A 20,204-nucleotide genomic window follows, 5' to 3' on the forward strand; every position below is an offset into this window, starting at 1 on the left:
AACTTCCTGCAATATGCTAAAATTATTTTAACGGTTGATCTGCGTTTGATTTTGTGAATCTTAAGGAGAAATTTAACTTAAAAAGTAATTATGTTTTCAAGCAATTTAACGGTCACACCGAGAAGAGGTACCAATTTGAGGCTCCTCATGGTGACACTAAATTTGAGCTTAGTTTGCGAGGAACGAAATCGAAATTGAGAAATAAATACCTGGTGCCGCGGATGGAACGATGATAAAATTGATGACGGCCGCCACTTGTAGGTTCTCCAGGACCTACCTTGTTGTTGTTGATGTTGGATGTAAATTTTGGTTCTTGTGGTGACCATTCAGCCAGATCTCAAAAAGTTTCATCGCGAGGATCCTGGTGATTCTAAATTTGAGCGGTCAGCGAGGAGCGAAATCGTGTTTAAATTGAAAATTACCTGGTGCCGCGGCTGTAACGATGATCAAATTGAGGACGAACGCCGCTTGTTGCTTCTCCGGAACCCGACTTCGCTGGGTTTTTTCAAATAATCACTCATTTTAGGACTTAGGACCCATTTCGCAACATCTTCCGTCTCTTTGTAAACAATCACTGACTACGCCCCTTCATTTTCCCGCCCTTTACGCATTCAGATTCAAGAAGTCTTCTTGGGCCTTGAGCGCGATGCGCGATTTGCCTGCCGCTAATCAGTTGCATAATGCATCAGTGCATTACGCAATCGCGCCCTTCTTGTTGTTGCGCAAATACATTGGCGGACTCGGTGATTGTTTACAAATAGACAGGTGATGTGTGATGTTGTGTAAAAGTATCAGTTGCGAAATGGGTCCTGCTAAAATGAGTGATTATTCGAAAAAACTCAGCGAAGTCGGGTTCCAGAAGCAACAAGCGGCGGCTGTCCTCAATTTGACCATCGTTCCAGCCGCGGCACCAGGTATAATTTTAAATTTTAACACGATTTCGCTCCTCCCTGACAACAAAGTCCCGGAGTAGTTTCAAGTGGCGGCCGTCATCAATTTTTATCATCATTCTAGCTGCGTCACCAGGTATTTATTTCCCAATTTTAACACGATTTTGTTATTCGCCAACTGGGCTCAAATTTAGTGTCACGTGTCACCAGAACCATCAAATTGATAAAACTTTTCTTGGTGGCATAAAATAAATTTAATTTTACTTATTCAAATATTTAATGACAGTATTAAACAACAACAATTTAATTTTTTTCTTGAACCATATATTTATTATTGATATTTTCATTCACTTATATATTTTTTTGTTTTGAAATTTTTTAGCCAAATATAATTTTATACAGATTACATTATGAAAGTCAACCGTAGTATTCTGGCAGTTACCGTGTACAATTTCACTTCAATTCCACCTAGGCTCAAAGATATAATAGTAAAATTCATATATTTTATCCAGAATGCAGAGGCAGCAATGTAAATTCATATTTTTTCTCACTTGATAGATGTAAAACAAAATGTATCCAGTTAGTAATATATTTTTAATGGTACTTTTCGATCTTTCAAATTTAAATTATATTTTACATAATTGATGCATTTTGAACCTATCAAATGAATTAAATAATTCAAATCAATGCGCTTACATTACTTACATGTAAATGAGTAAGGGGAAAATAATTTTGCACTACTTAGCAATTATAGTCACTAAATGAAAAGCAAAACCCATGTTCTCAGTTATGAAGACGTTTCAGCGATGGCAATTAGCATACCTAGATAACCTATGACCGCAGCCATGTTTCGCAAAACCGGCACAAACAAAGTCAAGAGAAAACAATATTTCAGCCTCTTTTTGAGGCGAAACTAGCTGTACTCGCAATTCACAGAGATAAATTGCCAGGCGCAAATTTTGACATAATATTCGCAAGGGAGATTAAAAAGTCGTGTCGTTTGGCCGCGAGAAGAGAAAAGTGCGCATTTTTATCTCGGAATTTGACTGTGGACCCCATATATTACGGCTAGAAAAAGCCGGAGCGAATATAAAAGAAGGGCAGCTCGGCGCGACGCGGCTAAAGAGCACGCGGTGTCCGGCCAGAGTGGGAGTTAAAAGGTACCTTCTGTGCTGCATACAAACAGGTTCACGTAGCCGCGGGTATCGAAATTAAATTTCTGTGTGTACGCGAGAGGAAAAGCAGCAGCAGTTCTCTGGTATCGGCGGCGAGGTTGCGCATTGTGAGCGAGTCCTGCGCTGGTGCTCGGCCGCCGCGCGGCAGAAATCTCATTACCAGACCCACTCCATTCATTAATTTGTTTGAAGAAAGAGATATTTAGCAAGGCAGTTAATTACAAAAGTTCATTTTAATTAATCTCGTCCTGGGAATCTGGCTGGTAATTAACAACTCGCGCCGAGAGAGCCTCTATATCTTCTCATTTTGATTTTAAATTAGACCATTATTATATTCGAAGAGCTGCCGCTGCTTTTTTAATATTATTTTTCGTTTGATATTATTTGGTGATCGGAGAGCTGTGGGAGAAACGGGGCGGGCAAACTAGTTCCCAAATAGTTTGGTTTTTATAGATTATTTGCTCTAGATTATAACGGAGGAGGCCCCCGACACGGTAGCTCTGTTAGTTTTGCTCGTGAAAATAGATCTGTGGGCGAGCACAAGTAGCTAATTTCGGGAATCGATTAAATTTCAATGGCACAAACTAGAATTAATGCCAGATGGAAGAAATAAATTATCCATCCCGTTATAATTATGAAAATTCTATTTTTAGAACATATTCAGAATAAAAAAAAAAAAAAAAAAAAAAAAAAAAAAAAAAAAAAAAACAGTTTTTCTACACATATGACCTTTCCTCTTGGCTCTTATTTATAAAAATGATTTTGAATCGGATAAATTGATACTTAAAATGCTTAAATATTCCTTTAGAGTTAAGACTATATCATCTGATGGCGATCATAACATTATATTTTTCTTCAAAGTTTAAAGTATAATTAAATATTAGTTAAATTTTTACATTAAATTTAAAATTTCAGATTATTTTTTCCAGTAAATAAAATTTATGTACTACAAAATAAAAATTTTATTTTTAATATTATTTTGTTACCAAATTTACAATAATAAAAAACGCTAGTAGATTTGATGTACTTTGAATTATGCTGTAGATTTAAATTTGCTACAATATATACATTAAATCAACAGACACTACCAAAATAGCCAGATAATAATATACTTATATTTTTCATCTGTTAATGTGTCTTCTATAATATATATTTTACTGAAAATAAATATTGATTGAATAAGTAATATGATTAAACTGAAATGGATAATTAAATGTAAAAAGCGTTAAAAACAAAATCAGTATATTATTTAAATTTTGTGAAGTGGATTTAATTTATTTTTAATCAAAATTAGTTCACTTTGAAATTCGCTCGGTGACAAAATATTCGAAAAATGCAGTAAGAAAGACCACTTGAGCGAAAGCACAGCCTAGCAGAGACATTAATTTATTTAGTTACAAGCTGGCGGTCGTCTCGCGATTAGAGATGAGAGCCAAGAGAGAACTGGTCCGGCCGAGAGAAGAGCTTCATTAGACTCGACGAGAAACTCGAGTGCAGAAAAATTTGTCACTGTCAGTGGAAAATGTGGCGGCCCCCCGATGGTCAGCGGCCCCATTACACCACCCATTACATTAGCCGCAAAAAATTGAATCTAGTCTCATGAGCAGAGACAATTATTCGCCACGGCAATGATTCCCTGAGGGTGAGATTTGACGCTTATGCTATCTCACGGCATTCGTTAAAAAACGGCGAAAAAAATTCGCGCTATCGACATGTTGGTGTTTGTGCCTGGTGAGTTTGAGGTTAGTTTCACCTGTGTGTGTGCACTAATGGTGGGTGGAGCATTAATAATGGAGCAGCGGCAAAAAGTCTCAGGGCGTGGTGACCACAAAAAGAAGACGTGCAGACAAAAATAATGACTCGACCGAATTTCAGCGAGCGCAGACAAAATAAAATAAATACGTATGTACGCAGCAAAAAGTTAATAGGGGTGGTGGATTTTAGATATCTAATATAGTTTTGCACATTTGCTCCATTTCTATAGCAATATTTTTCCATAACAATATAGAAGTTTTTTATTGGGCTATTTTAGGATAGTACATACATAAAAGAATTTGTTATTTGCTAAACGTTATTATTTAATCTGTAACTAATTATAACAATATATGTAAAATAATTAGGAAAAATGCATTTTTAGTAATAAATTTATTTCTTTGAATATATCTGTTTAAAAGTCTTTTTTTAATTTTTAATAAATGCATTTGTTATGGAAGTAAAAAAATTCAAACAACAGCAGATAATAAAATTTATATATTTTAGTTATATGAAAATGATCTCAACTTAATTTTATTGACAAATTAATATCCTTTCTTTGATGTCCTTCTTTAAAGTGATCCAGTGTGTATTTTCTAATTTTCCTGTCCATATACCAAATTTTATTTGTATGAAATTCATCTGTGCATCCTTTCTTAATAGTTCTAACCGTAAGAGTGCATTTTACAATTTATAATTTTTTATAATAAGTATTACTAATTATAAATAATGCAGCAGTAAGTATTAAATAGGACCGGTAGGCTGTTCTGCTACAAATATTGAAATAAGTTTTTCTTACAACTCTTTAAATGTTTTCAAACGAGACGCAGTGAGAGTGTACAGTCGCCGAATATCAGAAGTTTATATTCCGAAATCCTTAAATTTGATCTCATACCGCAGAGCTCTTTTTTTATTCCTGAATCAAAGGCATAAAATACGCGCCGCTCCCGCACTTTGGGTCTCTCAACTCACTCGTCGGCAGTTCCAAACTGCTGCCGTAAAATAGCGCACAGCAATACTCTTATTTCAGATATGGGTGGCTGGTAAATATTCAAATTTCATTCCACTCCGCTCACGCAGATATGCGGCACTACTTATTTTTATTCACGTGACCCACGGGCGTAAATAAATAAAAATCAAATAAAAACAAAAATAAAACGGTTCAGTAGAAGTGGATTGGCACTTTGGAAACGATTTAAAATTAAACAATATAATTATAGAATGAAAAAAAGCAAGATGAATGAAATTCTGCGAAGGATTTGTTATTTATTAATTACCAAGCAAACTGGTAATTTTCGGCGAAAACTGCCATCCAGCAGAATGGATGCGCCCAAATAAGCACGCCGGACGCAGTGGGACGATATTATTAATAATAATTATCGAATAAATCAAACCTGGGGCGCAGATTGCAGCTACTTCTGGAGCGATTCATGGCTAATCTCGCGATCTCTGCTTCTTCGGGAGCTGCTCCGAGAGAAATCACGCCCCGGCGATAAATTAGACCAGAGAAAACAATTGCAGTCAGATTTATGATATCAAAAGCATTAGAAGCTGCGGGAGATAACAATTATAATATTACACGTGTGCATGCATTTTGTGTGCGTATATGATACGGATATATAATTCAAGCAAGCGCCCAGAGCACATACAGTAGTGTATTAATTAGAATGGAGGGCTGATTAGTTATGCTACCTTTGGTCACGCCAGGCCACCAGATTAACGCCCATAAATCGCGGCTGCTACCGCTACGTTCGCGGGCAGGGCGGCGAAAAAACGCTCCTTTGAGAGCGGTGCCGCCGCCGCCGCATATTTTTATTTCTCTCGGCGAGAAGAGAAAACACTTGGTCGATTTAATTAATTATTTTGGTCCATTTAATGTTTTATCTGGAATTTTATTTACGACTTTTATGCATCAGACAAGGAATTTTATTAATCGAAATGATAGCTTGTGTAGATTTTGGACCTTTAATTGCGAGTTATACGCGCCAGATTGAGACGTGGCTCTGGAGTAATTGGCGACGATCCCCAGATTTATATGCACGTGCGGGCATGAAATTAAAACATTAATTCGATTTTATTTTTAATTGCGGTGAAAATGTCGATGTAGTTGCTGCAATTTGTCTCGGAGTAAAAATTCACTCTTGAAAAGTGTCAAGTGAATTCATTTGCATTTTTTAGTCAGATGTGTAATTCGCAATTTAAAAATCTGACTTTTGCTTCTCTTGACCATCTGTATGTAAATATTGGTTACAAGCAATTAGGTGATGAATTTTTGATATATATTCATACCATAATTATGTCTACACCATTTAAATTTTTCTTAGGTTATTATTCAAGGACTTATGGATCACATAAATTTTAATCCAGATTGTCTATTTTAAATATTTATAAATCAAGACCTGGTGAAATTTTTGAATTTCAATGCTGGTTTACACTTAATGTTAATTTAAGGTCAAGACATATCATACATTTAATTTGCAAAATGAGATAAAAAGTTTTGAATATTATCTGAGACGACTGTAAAATTCTTGAACTATATTAATTTCAATAAAAAATTCTAAGCATTATTGTGTTTATTTAGTTTCAAAAATTGTGAGCGCATCAATCGCTCGTACTTACAAAGACTTAAAAATTATTATATGAAACCAGAACTTTCAGACTCCTTATCTGCCATAAATATTGCATAACAATAAATTCCTAAGCGATGTTCAACAAATTTAAAAAAAAACTTAATTATTTTCCTCACAAAGTATGATAATTTTTAAATTCATATATTATGTTGTATGTAAAACAATATTTTATTGTAACCCTTGAGCAGAGAGAGATTTCACAACTATGCAATCGGCGCAACAGGTGTGCCGAGACGGTTGCATATACGGCAAGGCGGCTGCCGGTCGGCGAGGGGCGAGAGCGTGCGAAGAGGGCCGGAAAGAGCGAGCGAGAAGCGTGGGCTGAAGGTCGGCGTCGAGAACAAGTGGAGGTCGCTTGCTGCGGCGAAGTGTGTCGCGTAGGTCACGAAAACCGCACCTTCCAGGTCTCCGCCCTGCCCACGGAGGCTGCCAAGAGCAGAGCCAGCCAAGCGGCCGCCACTCGGCGCGGTGCATGCAAAAGTAATTCTGCACGCTTGGTGTGGCTGCCTCATTTGCATTCGGCGCCCCCCACAATTTGCCGCAATTTAATTATTCAATTAGAGGGTGCGCGCCGAGAGTTTTGTTTTCGGTCCGACACAACGTGACTTTGCGCTTTTGATTTATTGTTTTAGCCGCGTCTCTGCTGGCGTGTCTCATTTTAATGCCTTTAGAAGCAACAAACAATGAATCAAAAGTTTTTGATCAAACTTCAACGCCCTTTGGCTCTGTTTGAATTGTGAAATATTTTCAAAGGATTGTTTAATATTAAAATATTTTGACACTTTGAGAGCCCAATAGCGAGCATTATGAAACTGGAAAATTGATTGGAACTTAATATCTACATATTACTGATCTTGTACAACACCAAAAACGTGGGGTTTGCTCAGGTTGACTTTATATTCTACATGGACCATAGAAAAAACTGGTATAGATCAAGTTACATCTTCTTATAACAGCACCAGCATTAAAAAATTCTGACTGTTTCATGATCAACCTGATTGATCGTAAAAATAGAAAATTATTCTGGAGAATTATTTTAGTTGTTAATTGTTTGTTTGAATTTTAAAAGCAATCTTTTTATGTAGAGTTATGTTGCGTTTGCATTTTTCAGTTTTTTTTTCCATTTGCAGTTTAAATTTTCAAATGATATTAAATGTGGATTTCTGAGAAAATACTAATGCCTTGAAAGCGATTTTAAATACCAATAATTAACTTTTGGTTCAAAAAATTAAATTTTCACTTTTGATTAAGTTAAAATAATAAATGGCTTTTCAAAAGATTGGTGTTTTCTCGCTGTTTTATAAATCTACGTTAAATTCCTTTTTTTTAAATTCTGTAGAAGTTTAATTTATTCAAAGTTATAACTGTTTTAATCACAATTTAGTGGGAAAAATTTATCATAATTTAATAGGCTTTATCATAATTTAGTTAAGAAGCGGTGTGTAATTAAAATTAAATAAATAAAAGCGAGTTGATTGCTGTGGTTTAAATATGGCTCTATTCCCAGGAAATAATTTCTTAGCACCGATCAAATCTAATTAGTGCGGCTCTTATTAGTGCAGTTGGGTGTCCACGCCTGATAGATTAGGTGACCCGCGCGAGCCCCGATCGGTCCATCGGTTGCCGAGAGCGTGCGCGGTCCAAGGATGAATGACCTTTCTTCGTTTTCTGCTGCTGGCGTCGCTAATGATAGAGCCATAAAATACGGAATCAAACTCACTCCGCCGCGCGTCCCCCATGATACAAAAATACGCGCATTCATTATGCTATATACCCGAAAACGGATTATGTATATTATGTGGAGCCGCGCCATAGAAAGTTTTTGCCTGAAAATGGACCTATAAATTTTGGTCCGTCCGTAACTCTTTTAAATCGTCCTATTAGTTGCGAGAGAAAGAGTGCCATTCTAGAACTGTTTCGCAAAATAGGTTTAAGCTCCTTTGCCACCGCAGTGGATTATAATATTTCACAGCCAGAGTCACTTTGATACTGATCCTATCTACAAAAAAAAAGGAATGAAAAGGAAAAAAAATGACGTAATAGTTTAATTTATTTTGATGGGACCTATTTTTGGAATGGATTTTTTCTAATTTTATGTTTTCATTTTTTTAAAGTGCATTTAGACTAGTGGTAAACTTTAGCATGTTTATGAAAACAAAATAACAACTGTTCCGATATGTATGCATGAAAATACAAAACAAGTTTTTACCCAAATTGGCAATAAACAATTATATATTGAAACAAAGACAGAGAAACCAGCCTGGATGAAGATTGGTAAATTAAAAATTAAAATCTGGCACTTTCAATTTAAATGAAAATTATTAGAAAAAGAAATCAGCATTGCTGCTTTATTAACCCGAACAACATAGTGGTTTTACTGCGAAATTACACCTATATTTTGTATTTTATTATTAATATACCTTTTAAAATATTATTTTTCCCTTATTGAAGGGGCTTTTATTGATGATCATGATCAGGCACTTACTGGTAAAATATAACAATTAAATTACTTTACATGTCATGTAAAAATTCGGAATATAATATTGCTGACATTGATCTACAAAAAGGTATAAAACCGATATGAATCAAAATTAAAAAATCGTGAATCATTCCACATACTTTTCTTAACGTGGTTTGTAAAAGCATGTTTGTTCATGCTAATGAATAAGTTTTCACAATGGATAAGTGAATAAAAGTTTGCTTATTGCATGTGGGTGGGTGGATATTAACGGGTAGAATATTGTGAAATAAAAAAAGGTTGAAAGGTACGTGCAGAGGTGTGACCTATGCCATTCAAAGGTGAACTCACTCGACGTTTTGAGGCGTTGGTGGTGTATAATGCTTTCTTAATTATTCATGAAAGCCGTCATTAAGGGCTTTAAACCAATGTAAACCGTGTGTAAGGCGATAAGCTTTGCAGAGAGATTGACCAAAAATATAAAATCTTAAAGACGCTTGCTCTTGACCTCTCACAATTTAATAATTTTGCATAATGTCAGTGGAGGCTTGTATGCATAACATATTTTATATTTTAATATTTTATAAAAGTATTTAAAAAAAAATCCTTCTATTAAGTTTCCAAAAATAAAATTTGATGCTTTCAACTATATAAATATATATTTTTTTATAATAATAACAAAAATTTCCTGTCGCAATATTGCTATTGGAAATTGTAATATTTGTTACAATTAGCGCTAATGGTATCTCGATTTGTTATTGTAATTAAAAAAAATTGACTTCAATCTTTACAACCTCTGTAGGTATAATTAAGCATATCAATAAATTTCACGGTCTATTTAATTTAATTGTGTCTTGCTGTCCAATAGAATAACAAATATATCTACGCAGTGCAAAGAGCTAAAACAAAAAGCTCACTAGGACACCTGCGCGCTTGAAAATGAAGTCTCTCTCTGTTCGAAAATCCTCTGAGGCAACACCCTTTCTCTCTAAGTGACTCTGAGAGCGAGATTAAAAATCCGCGCGCGGAAAAAAAATTCAGAGTGGCGCGCGCGTATTTATTATGCTGATACAATTCAAATGATGGATTATAACAACAACAATACACAAATGGTTTTTTATATCATAATATATATTATTATATGTACAACACACTACACACGCACAATGCAAAATAATAATTTTATTCGGAGGGCCAGGACCACCTGATGTGTCCCATTGCGGGCCCGGCGGTGGGTGTTTTGTTAAATTTAAAATTTATCAACTCATCTCGCTCCCATTGTGTCCGACGCGAAAACCGGCCAAATTGGCACGGCCGCCCCTCACATGAATATGTTGTGTTCTGTAATCATACAAATGTGGTGCAATAAAATGCAGAAAAAAATGTTATAATAACAAGAAATATAAATTAAAAATTATTTTAAAGAATGTTAAAAATATAATTATTCTATAATTTCTTTTATTTACCACATATTCCGCATTATCTATTTTAAGCACTCATTTTTTTTTATAAAAAAAAAATTAAATTTCTGTAATTGTGGATTATATTTGCATTAATTTTTCACTATTACGTATGCTCCGCTGAAAAAATACGCTTATGGACCATAACATGAAATAAGTAAGCCGCAAATTCAATAATCGCGAGCCGCGCGAGTCGTAAATCGCGGCGTAATGTGTGTGTATGTGAGCGATTTTTATTGATATTCTCTCGGGTGGTCCTCACGTTTGCCCTTTATTGCCGCGGCTATTGTCTTCAGTGTGGGTGTTCTGCTTTTTCTTTCTTCTCTTCTCGTTCAGCGAAAAATACATTTTTAATGCGCCTCCCCCGCGCCGATATTGCGATTATGTTCAGGTGCGTGGATGATGTACGTCGCGGGCAGGTATGAATATAAATAATTGAACAAAGAAAAGCTTAGCGCCGCTGACACACAATGTCGCAAAATGTGATCAGAGTGGGTGCTCTCTATTCAATATAAAATTTCCTCGCAACCTCAAAGGTCACATTATTATTATTATTATGTTTATTGTGCAATCTCGTTCACTCGGAGTTTATTACTTGCTGCTTCTCCCCCGCAATAATCGCCCGTTGCTCAAGAATGGGCTGTTAATTACTTCAACACAACTATTTCCTATTTTTATTATTTTTTTGATCAACAACAAAAGTTTTATTTTGATACATTTACATATTTTCTGGTGAAATATGTACATTAATTTTATATTTTTTCTTTTAATCATATTGAAGGTATTATAATGGCAATAACATATTTAATTTAAATTAACTTATTTGAAAATTTCCGCAAGATTTACTAATTTACTCATCTTTTCCATCTTCCTTGCTGGCATCTTGCCAGCGGAGGTTGACTTTCATGAATAAATACTTACTTGGTTTCCACTGTCCATAAGATCCGGTATGGTCTAGTGGCTAGGATACCTGGCTCTCACCCAGGAGGCTCGGGTTCGATTCCCGATACCGGAATTCTTTTTAAACGTGCCTGTAGTCTAACAAAATTACTATCCAGATGTAAATGGCCAATTTGAATTTATTAATTTTAATTTTTAAGGTCTAATTTAATTTTATACTGTTAAATTACAATAAAAATCTTCCAATATTTTCAATTTTTGCTGTTCTACTTTTCTTCTTATAATGTCTTTGGGTATTCCAGTTTATATTTTTTAGATCCTTTATACGTACACTACATTTATTAACACTAAGTGTAAAATTAAATACATTAAGGATCTTTTTATAAATTAACTTCAATATACTGTATATGTCTGAAAGGACTAACAATTTTAGAATTTTTATTAAGCGCTTCAAAATTTAATGTGTGGTTTTTATACGTCAATCAATATATTTTACATGATATGAATTTAATTTTTTTTCTTTTAAATTACATAAACAACCTTTCACTAGATTGATCTTTTCAAACATACCCTGTAAGTGATCAAAAACAAATTTCACTCAAGTCCAGCGCATAATATCGGACCTGCACAATTGAGATATTATCTCGCAGACAATGGGGCTTTGCACAATGAACCCTGTTTAAGTGAACGGGTCCGTTGTTCAGAGGTCAAAAGGTTGATCTTATTCTCATACAAATCCAACACCTTTATCCACTCCAAAGTAATGTGCTCAAAACGAATGATGCAAATAATTTATCCAGTCTTTGGATCTTGCTTGAGAAATATTAAAAAGTAAAGCAGGAGGTTCAAAGTTACTCCTACGCGTGCATTAGATTAATAATTAAATCTAATGATTGTTTATGATAAAAAAAGTAAAGGATAAAATCAAGCATATTGGAATTAATACACACACATACAGTAATTTTTAGGCAGAGAGAGGAAAATCAGTTCCTGTATAATAAATAAATAACCATAATTCACAGCCACCAAGAAGAGATACTAAAATTTTCGTTTTCTATCAGTAAGCCACGTGAAATAAAATTAGGCATTTAGTTTTCTGCACACCAAATTCTGATATCGTTGCCAAAATGCCTTCAATCACACAAAAATCCAGCTTGGTCTAGTGGTTGGGATAATCGGAGGCTCTCACCCGAGAGGCCTGGGTTCAATTGCCATAGGCGCCGGAATATCCCTTAAATTGACTAAAATAGAAAGTCTATTTTAAAACTGCTTTGTTCCGCCTTTATTAAGAAAATAAAATATTTTTTATCATGCTTTTTTGTGCTGAAATAATAAAACTAGTAAAAATATCTTTATACACTATATAGAAAAAGAATATTATATAAAAAAATGTGAGTGCTGAGGTTCTTTGCCTTAACCTCTCAAAATAATAAAAATAATAGTTGACAAGGATCAGCTAGCACATAAATATTAACTGAAACCACCCTCGCAAAAAGGAGAATTTGCAAGCGGTCGTCCTAGAAAAACAAATATCAACCACATAAATATCTTTCTGACAGCCTTGAGGACAGTGCTCGAGATTGAACAAAATAATTGAGGGCCGTCCGAACAATGGAAATAAAAGGCAGGCACACCGAGATAGAATCAAAACATGAAAATTTCTAACGTTTAAATTAGGCAAGGGAAAATAAATCTACAACACCAAGCGCGGTATTAAGGATAAAAATAATACAAGCGCAGATGAGGTGGCGGATTAAATTTGACAGGTGACATTTCGAGCAGCGTGTTGAAAGATAAAATAAAAAATCCAAAGAAGTTCCCGCTTAATTAAAATAAAATATGAAAAATACTCAAGGCAGCTGGCGGTGAGGGAAAGAGCAGCGGTTCCGAAATGTGTCGCAATGTAAATATGTAAATTAATAAGCGGCGTAATGATAGATTGGCGTTGAAAATTAAACTCTCATTATGAGGAAATTTCCGACCATTGTGATCCATCATCTAGGAATCGCTTGGAAAAAGTGTCGATCGATCATTCTTTGCTTCTCCCACTGGTCGTTCGACACGTTATTATTCATTAATTACCGCGACTGGACAAAAAAGAGCGCTAATAAAAAAAAAGAGAATCATTTGCTCCACTTGATGGTATATAAAGCTAATGGCGTTGGTAATGAGAGGCTATGAGGAATCCAGTGCGAGCAGGTGACATTTAATGCTCCCTATCATTACCCGCTCCTCACATAAGTACACGCAGCTATGTATTTTTTTCGCGTGGCGCAGATATAAAAAAAAATACGAACATGTATATTAAGGCAATCGAACTCACCTCGACGCAATTATCACCAGATCGCAGATAACTCTCTCGTCCTTGGTAGAAATAATTCTTTTCTTTAATTACCGCGGCCGACGTACGTTAAAATAAAAGCAAAGAAAATGATTCATATTGAGTAAAAGAATCGCGCAGCAGCCGCCTTGAAATGGAACGTGAAGGTGTGTGAGTGAATTTTTTAGTGCTCACGTCTAAGTGCAAACACCTGCGCCCAATAAATCTAGAAAAATTTCAGTGGCCTCCTTTTTGATCATAATTATGGAAAATAATTTACCTAGATAACTTAAATTTTACCCGAAATTATGTAATATTTATACAGACAAAACAGATATAAAAATAAGCTTTAACTTATGCATCATGAATTATGGTAGTGTCCTAATTGATTGTTAAAATAAATAAAATTGTAATTGGTGTCAAAATGTGTACGAATCTGAAACAGTATCTCATATATTACATTAATTTTTATTTCACACAGCTATGTTCTGTTCTTATAATAATTTCGTACTATATTATTTTGATGTCCTCTGTGCCTGTAAAAGGGCACAAGTCGAAAAAGTCTTCCTCTTGCCTAAAAAGTTGAATGTGGCATGCAAGGATTTTCACAATATTTTATTTGAGGGCTTGTAAATGATTTCAAGTAAAAGATTGAGCCACAATTTATTTGTACTCTTTGCCAAGATGGTAAGCACTGTGTGTACACATACACATTAATTAATGTCATATGCAAAGTCACCTTCTATAATATTGCAATTACCGTTGTACTAGATTTTATTGCGAAATCTCGCACATTGAGTATTGCTTTGAATTTAACTATGTACTTAAGTGTTGCGAAACGTTATTAATATTTTTATTATGTTTAGAGTTCCTATATTCAACATTTTTGCGTGGAATTTGTCGGAATTTGTATGTGAATGAAAATTAATAAATTTACGCATATAAACCAGAGTAAATTATTTGAATTATTTCATTTATTCTGCTCTGAGTGTGTTTGCATTTCATATTATTTATTTTCTCTTTTCCTGCGCTGCTGCGATTTGATTATCTGGTGGCGAGATGCGAGAGAGACTGCAAAAGAGACGGCTTTTGCATTTTAGCTGTTTTTCTATATGTCTGTTTGTCAGACGCTTGTTACACCGAGTGCATGATTCTGCATAGTAATTGCTCTGGAAAATAATTATCTCGCGCACGTTTCCTTCGAAAAATCAGCAGCCTCGGGAAATGTAAAGTACATATGGAAACACAGAAACGTGTTTGTTGTGCTGTGCGCGGACAAATGAATTGGAAATTGCTCTCTTACGACAAGTGAGAGGGAAAGAAAGAAGCGAACGGAGTAGTTTTATAATAATATTTATTACTGGCTAGTAGGGAGCGATGTTTAAATTAACATAAAAATCAATCAGCCGGAATAGGGAATGAGGAATGAGAGATATTATATGAAGATAATTCAAAGTGCTCTATAAAAATAATATTGTGGTTGTGGTAGAGTTGCTATTTATGAGTTGTTCTAATTGAATTGTAAAATCGAATTAAAATACTTGTATATAATATATCATTTTATATATTTTTAATTTTCCTATTATTTTGAATAAAAATTAATTTTGTAAAACTTTATATAATTTATAATGATTTTTAACAATACAATTACATTCTTAAGCTTGGCATTGTTTTAATCAGTAAATGTTTCTAATGTTTCACAAGAAATAAAATTTTATTTATGTGGTCTTTTTCTCTGCTTCATTGGCTAGACTTTTCTCTCTAAAAGTGGCAAATGTATCCATTGAAGTCAATGAGAATAATGAATTTATGAATAAATTTAAAAAAATGTATTCAAGCACCATTTGAAATTGTACTTATATTAAGCGGTAAATGATTTAATAAACTTTTTTACTCCATTAACAGATAAAATAATAAAACAGATTTAATTAATAAATTTGATCACTTTCCTAAAAAGGCCTAGCTCGATTTATTGCACTCTCGGAGAGTTTCCTTCGCTCCGCACACACCGCGGACCTGGGTATCAATTCTTCTCACCTGATCTGCTCTGCAATCCAGTTAATTGCCAATCATATGCCTGATGCGATTAAGTGAGATGACCGTGTGCAACAAGATTGAGTGCATTTGACCGAGCAATAACAGCGCCGAGTGCGATTATTGACACCACCTTTGAGAGCGAAAAAAATAAGTAAAGGGGAAAGAAATAAAAATAGCATGCGTTTTTGGTCTGACGTTCTTATATCGTCCAAGAGAAATAAGAGTGAGCGACAAGTATGCTAATTTGACTTGATGGTCAGATATCCGTTTGATGTTTGATGGAGAATTGGTGAACTTATTTGTTTCAAATTTTGGTTCAAAACAGACCTCTGAATTTTTTTGTGGGTTTTATACACCCTATACAGCATCAGCTGATCACTTGTTTAATATTGTTTTATCATCTTATTTGATCAGTTTCTATTATGTCTCCCTTTAATTATTTTAGCTCATTTTTCCTTCAATAAAAATTTTTATTTTCAATAATTATCGGGTGTTATAAATTACATTCAGAAGATAACATTGAGATATTTCATATTTTAACAACCACCACCAATCCAATTCGTCGTCGTTCATATATGCAGGATGATCAATTGTAAAAAAGTTACCTTTTCAATTCCACTAGGCAATGAAATGCGAATCGAGTAAAAAAAATATAACCTGCACGCAATAAACGATTTATGCTTTCTATGGATGATTTGTAGCTGTAAACCGTCGGTCTCGCATGCAGCGTTTAATTACAATTACGAGATGCAATTATATCAGCACCGCCATCTTTCCTCCGCTCGTAAATTACTAATTGTGTTTTCTCGTTCGTCAGCCAACCAGTCGATCGGCTCTCAATGCTGTGAAATAGACAAATCACTTAATTAATTATTCAATTACGAGCCGCGATCGCTTTTTCATTATTCAATTCACATGTGCATCTTGGGGATGGACATAAAACGCAAATCGCGTTTTTATGTTAAAGCATTGATGGATATGTAGCTTCTTAATCGCCGTATCTCTTTCGCTGCCATGTCTGAGCAGCACGTTTTTATCTAACAACACTTAGCACCGCTAAAGAAAATTGAACGGTGATGGTAATTGATAGTCTTATTTGCATCAGCGATACATAATCTATAATATGTTTTTAAGTATGGGTTAACACACTTATTTAATATAAATCATTCATGGTTTTTTCTAAATAAAAAAATTAAATAAGCAATTAATATTTTCACAATAAAATTTAAATAATGAAGATGATTTATTTATTTAATAATTATGGAACTGAAAAAAAAACTTACGAATGTGATATTATTTGTACTTTAACCTTGCATTAACGTAAATTTGTCTTCAGCTTTCAGGCCTGAGCCGAGGGGTTATTTCTGGCACGGACTTTGTGTCGAGATTCGATACGTCTTTGACATCAAGTAAATCCGGCATGGTCTAGTGGCTAGGATACTCGGCTCTCACCCGAGAGGCCCGGGTTCAATTCCCGGTGCCGGAAATTCCCTTTTGTCACTTGCGCTAAACCAAATTTGAGAGGCACAAAGCTGTATATTTTTCTTCAAACCTATAAAAGTCGTAATAGAATCATGGAAATATTTGGAAAAAACTTGTAACCTTTTTTTCTAACAGCGTAAATCAGGCGTAAATTTCAAAAAATTTATTAAATTTAATATGAAAATCTACATTTATTATATTTATTTTTAACATTTGTATCTAAAACAGGGAATTTAAATAGGATAATGCAACTGGTGTATCGGCAGCAAAAAATTATAAACTCTTTTAACAAACAAACTTCGGCGACCGCGTCTCTTTTGATGTCGGGCGTTTTAGCAGACATCTGCTAGTTGTGAACCCTTTCTTCTCTGTTTCAAATTCAATTTTTTCAATTATTTGAGAAGAATAATGACAATTCAAAACAATTTTTTCTTGGAAATTAGTCTTTTATTCATTTTTATATAATGTTTAACTCTTGCCGTGTTAAATTTTTGGCCATTGATTGAATTGCGTGTGGGCACCTGGGTCACTTCTTTTCAAAATGCAAATAGTCTTCTTGGCATTAACCGACCATTCAATGGCCGTCAGCTTGTGAAGTTATGCCCGAAAATCAGGTCGGTTGCACACCCAGCAAGGCCGTAATTTCGATCTCATTACGCGCGGAGGAGCAGTCGGGGCTGTAATATCTGAAGAGGCGCGCGCGGCAGATTGTTATTAGCATCGAGAAAGCTAGCGGTGAATTTTTTTGGAGGGGATCATTATTATATTTAATGAATGGGCAGACGAGAGAGCGAAATAAAAACGGCAGGCAGGAAAAAGGGCCGCCGCCGCCGCCGCTTTTTGGTCAGCAGTCAGAAAAGGCAGCAACCTGCCGAGAACCCGTTTAAACTCATTTGTTAAGTGACAACTTGAAGGCACGTCCGCAGCAGCGTTTGAGTTTGTTTGCTCGCATTGTTTGCCCCGACACACGCACTTCCATGCCACAAAACGTGCAATGGTTATTTTGAATAACACACGTAAACATGCATGCTGGCGATCAATTCAGATAATGGAGTCTGAGCAAAATTTCTAATCTATAATCTAAAGATTCGAGATTCAATGAAATCAATCTGGAAAAAATATTATAGGCATTTTTTTTTTTAACGGAACCCACTTTTGGCATGGGGTCGGCGGATCTTGTTGAAAATTGGTAGTTTGGTTGCCCTTAGGGTGTAGACAAATAGTTTAGAAGGATTTTTGAAAATTCTCAAAATTGCCTATTTTACAGGGGCTCAAAGTTGGGGATTTTTAAAAAAGGTGTTTTCGAAAATCAAAAATATCTCAGCTCCTGCTGCAGATAGCGCATGTGTGTATAGAAACAAAGTTGTAGGAAATTAGACGCCCTACAACTTTGCCATAGTGACCAAGGTCATAGGTCAAAGTTCAGGGTCAACTTTTTAAGCTTGAATTTTTTGATGCGCCACCAAAGTACCTAGTACATAAAAATTTTTGATTCCATTATAGCCAAAAGTTGCTCTAGTTGGTAGTCAACAACATATTAAAATTTGGCGAGACTGTTTTTTTCCGTTTTCGAGATATTTCAGGTCAAAAGCAGAAAAACGTGGTTTTCCGAGCATTTTCCTACACAAATCAACATTTAACCGCCCGTAACTTTTTTCCTGCTAAAGTTACGCAAAAATGTATAATGACAAAAAATGATTGCCTTGACCTGTTCTTTCAAACCATGTATCGCACATAGTGACCAGGTCACAAAAGGTCATTGACCTCGGTGACCTGTGACCTTTCCAAAAATATTTGCTGGAAATGTTTCACCTCAATGAAAAGAAACATTAGAGTATCTGAAATTCAGTTTTGCACTTGCAAGGTCACAGGTCACCGAGGTCAATGACCTTTTGTGACCTGGTCACTATGTGCGATACATGGTTTGAAAGAACAGGTCAAGGCAATCATTTTTTGTCATTATACATTTTTGCGTAACTTTAGCAGGAAAAAAGTTACGGGCGGTTAAATGTTGATTTGTGTAGGAAAATGCTCGGAAAACCACGTTTTTCTGCTTTTGACCTAAAATATCTCGAAAACGGAAAAAAACAGTCTCGCCAATTTTTAATATGTTGTTGACTACCAACTAGAGCAACTTTTGGCTATAATGGAATCAAACATTTGTATGTACTAGGTACTTTGGTGGCGCATCAAAAAATTCAAGCTTAAAAAGTTGACCCTGAACTTTGACCTATGACCTTGGTCACTATGGCAAAGTTGTAGGGCGTCTAATTTCCTACAACTTTGTTTATATACACACATGCGCTATCTGCAGCAGGAGCTGAGATATTTTTGATTTTCGAAAACACCTTTTTTAAAAATCCCCAACTTTGAGCCCCTGTAAAATAGGCAATTTTGAGAATTTTCAAAAATCCTTCTAAACTATTTGTCTACACCCTAAGGGCAACCAAACTACCAATTTTCAACAAGATCCGCCGACCCCATGCCAAAAGTGGGTCCCGTTAAAAAAAATAATGCCTATAAAATAAAATTAAAACTGCCTACGTCTGTTGAAAATTTCAAGTTTAAACTTTAAAATTTGTCTGAAATGGTCTTGATTTAGGTGTAAAATTTTGTTCTTTGGAATATAAGTTTCACCCCTTTCTGATCCTTTTTTAATAAGATTAAGTACGCGTAAACTGGATAGAGCAGAGTGCTTCTCACTGTTTGTGCTTTGATATTTATATAGCGATGGGAAGCCCTTTAAATGTAGGTGTGCACGCTTCACTCCAGAGAGCCACCGCCGGAGTACCAAGAGTCGTGACTAGGCGTTCGTCTTTCCCACGTTCCAGCAGCAGGCGTTCAATTACGTCACGTTATTTGGAGCAATAAAAACATTTAAAAGGGAGTAAATTGCCCGTATGTAAGTACAAGCGAAAACAACACGCCGGCATCTCGCGAAAAGAAACAATAAAGCCGATGAGAGAGAGAGAAGGTTTTATGCTACACTATATCAAGAGTTGAAATAATACACCAAAAGAAAAGTGAGAGAAAAGCTTTCGGAGTCATACACAATGATGACACGCTCTTTTGATATTGGATTTCTCAGCAAATGAAATTG

General features: G+C 35.1%; 2 non-coding genes across 2 annotated transcripts; both read left to right on the top strand.

Annotated features, from left to right (window-relative positions):
• The first annotated feature begins 11,308 nt into the window (after positions 1 to 11,308).
• Positions 11,309 to 11,380, top strand: Trnae-cuc (transfer RNA glutamic acid (anticodon CUC)). The gene has a single exon. It is a non-coding gene; the product is annotated as a tRNA-Glu (tRNA).
• Positions 11,381 to 17,036: 5,656 nt separating this feature from the next.
• On the top strand, positions 17,037 to 17,108 carry Trnae-cuc (transfer RNA glutamic acid (anticodon CUC)). Its single transcript has one exon. It is a non-coding gene; the product is annotated as a tRNA-Glu (tRNA).
• Positions 17,109 to 20,204: the final 3,096 nt, after the last annotated feature.

The sequence above is a fragment of the Neocloeon triangulifer genome, unplaced genomic scaffold (assembly GCF_031216515.1).
Source record: "Neocloeon triangulifer isolate White Clay Creek 2 clone unplaced genomic scaffold, ASM3121651v1 ptg000012l, whole genome shotgun sequence".
NCBI classification, from domain to species: Eukaryota; Metazoa; Arthropoda; class Insecta; order Ephemeroptera; family Baetidae; genus Neocloeon; species Neocloeon triangulifer.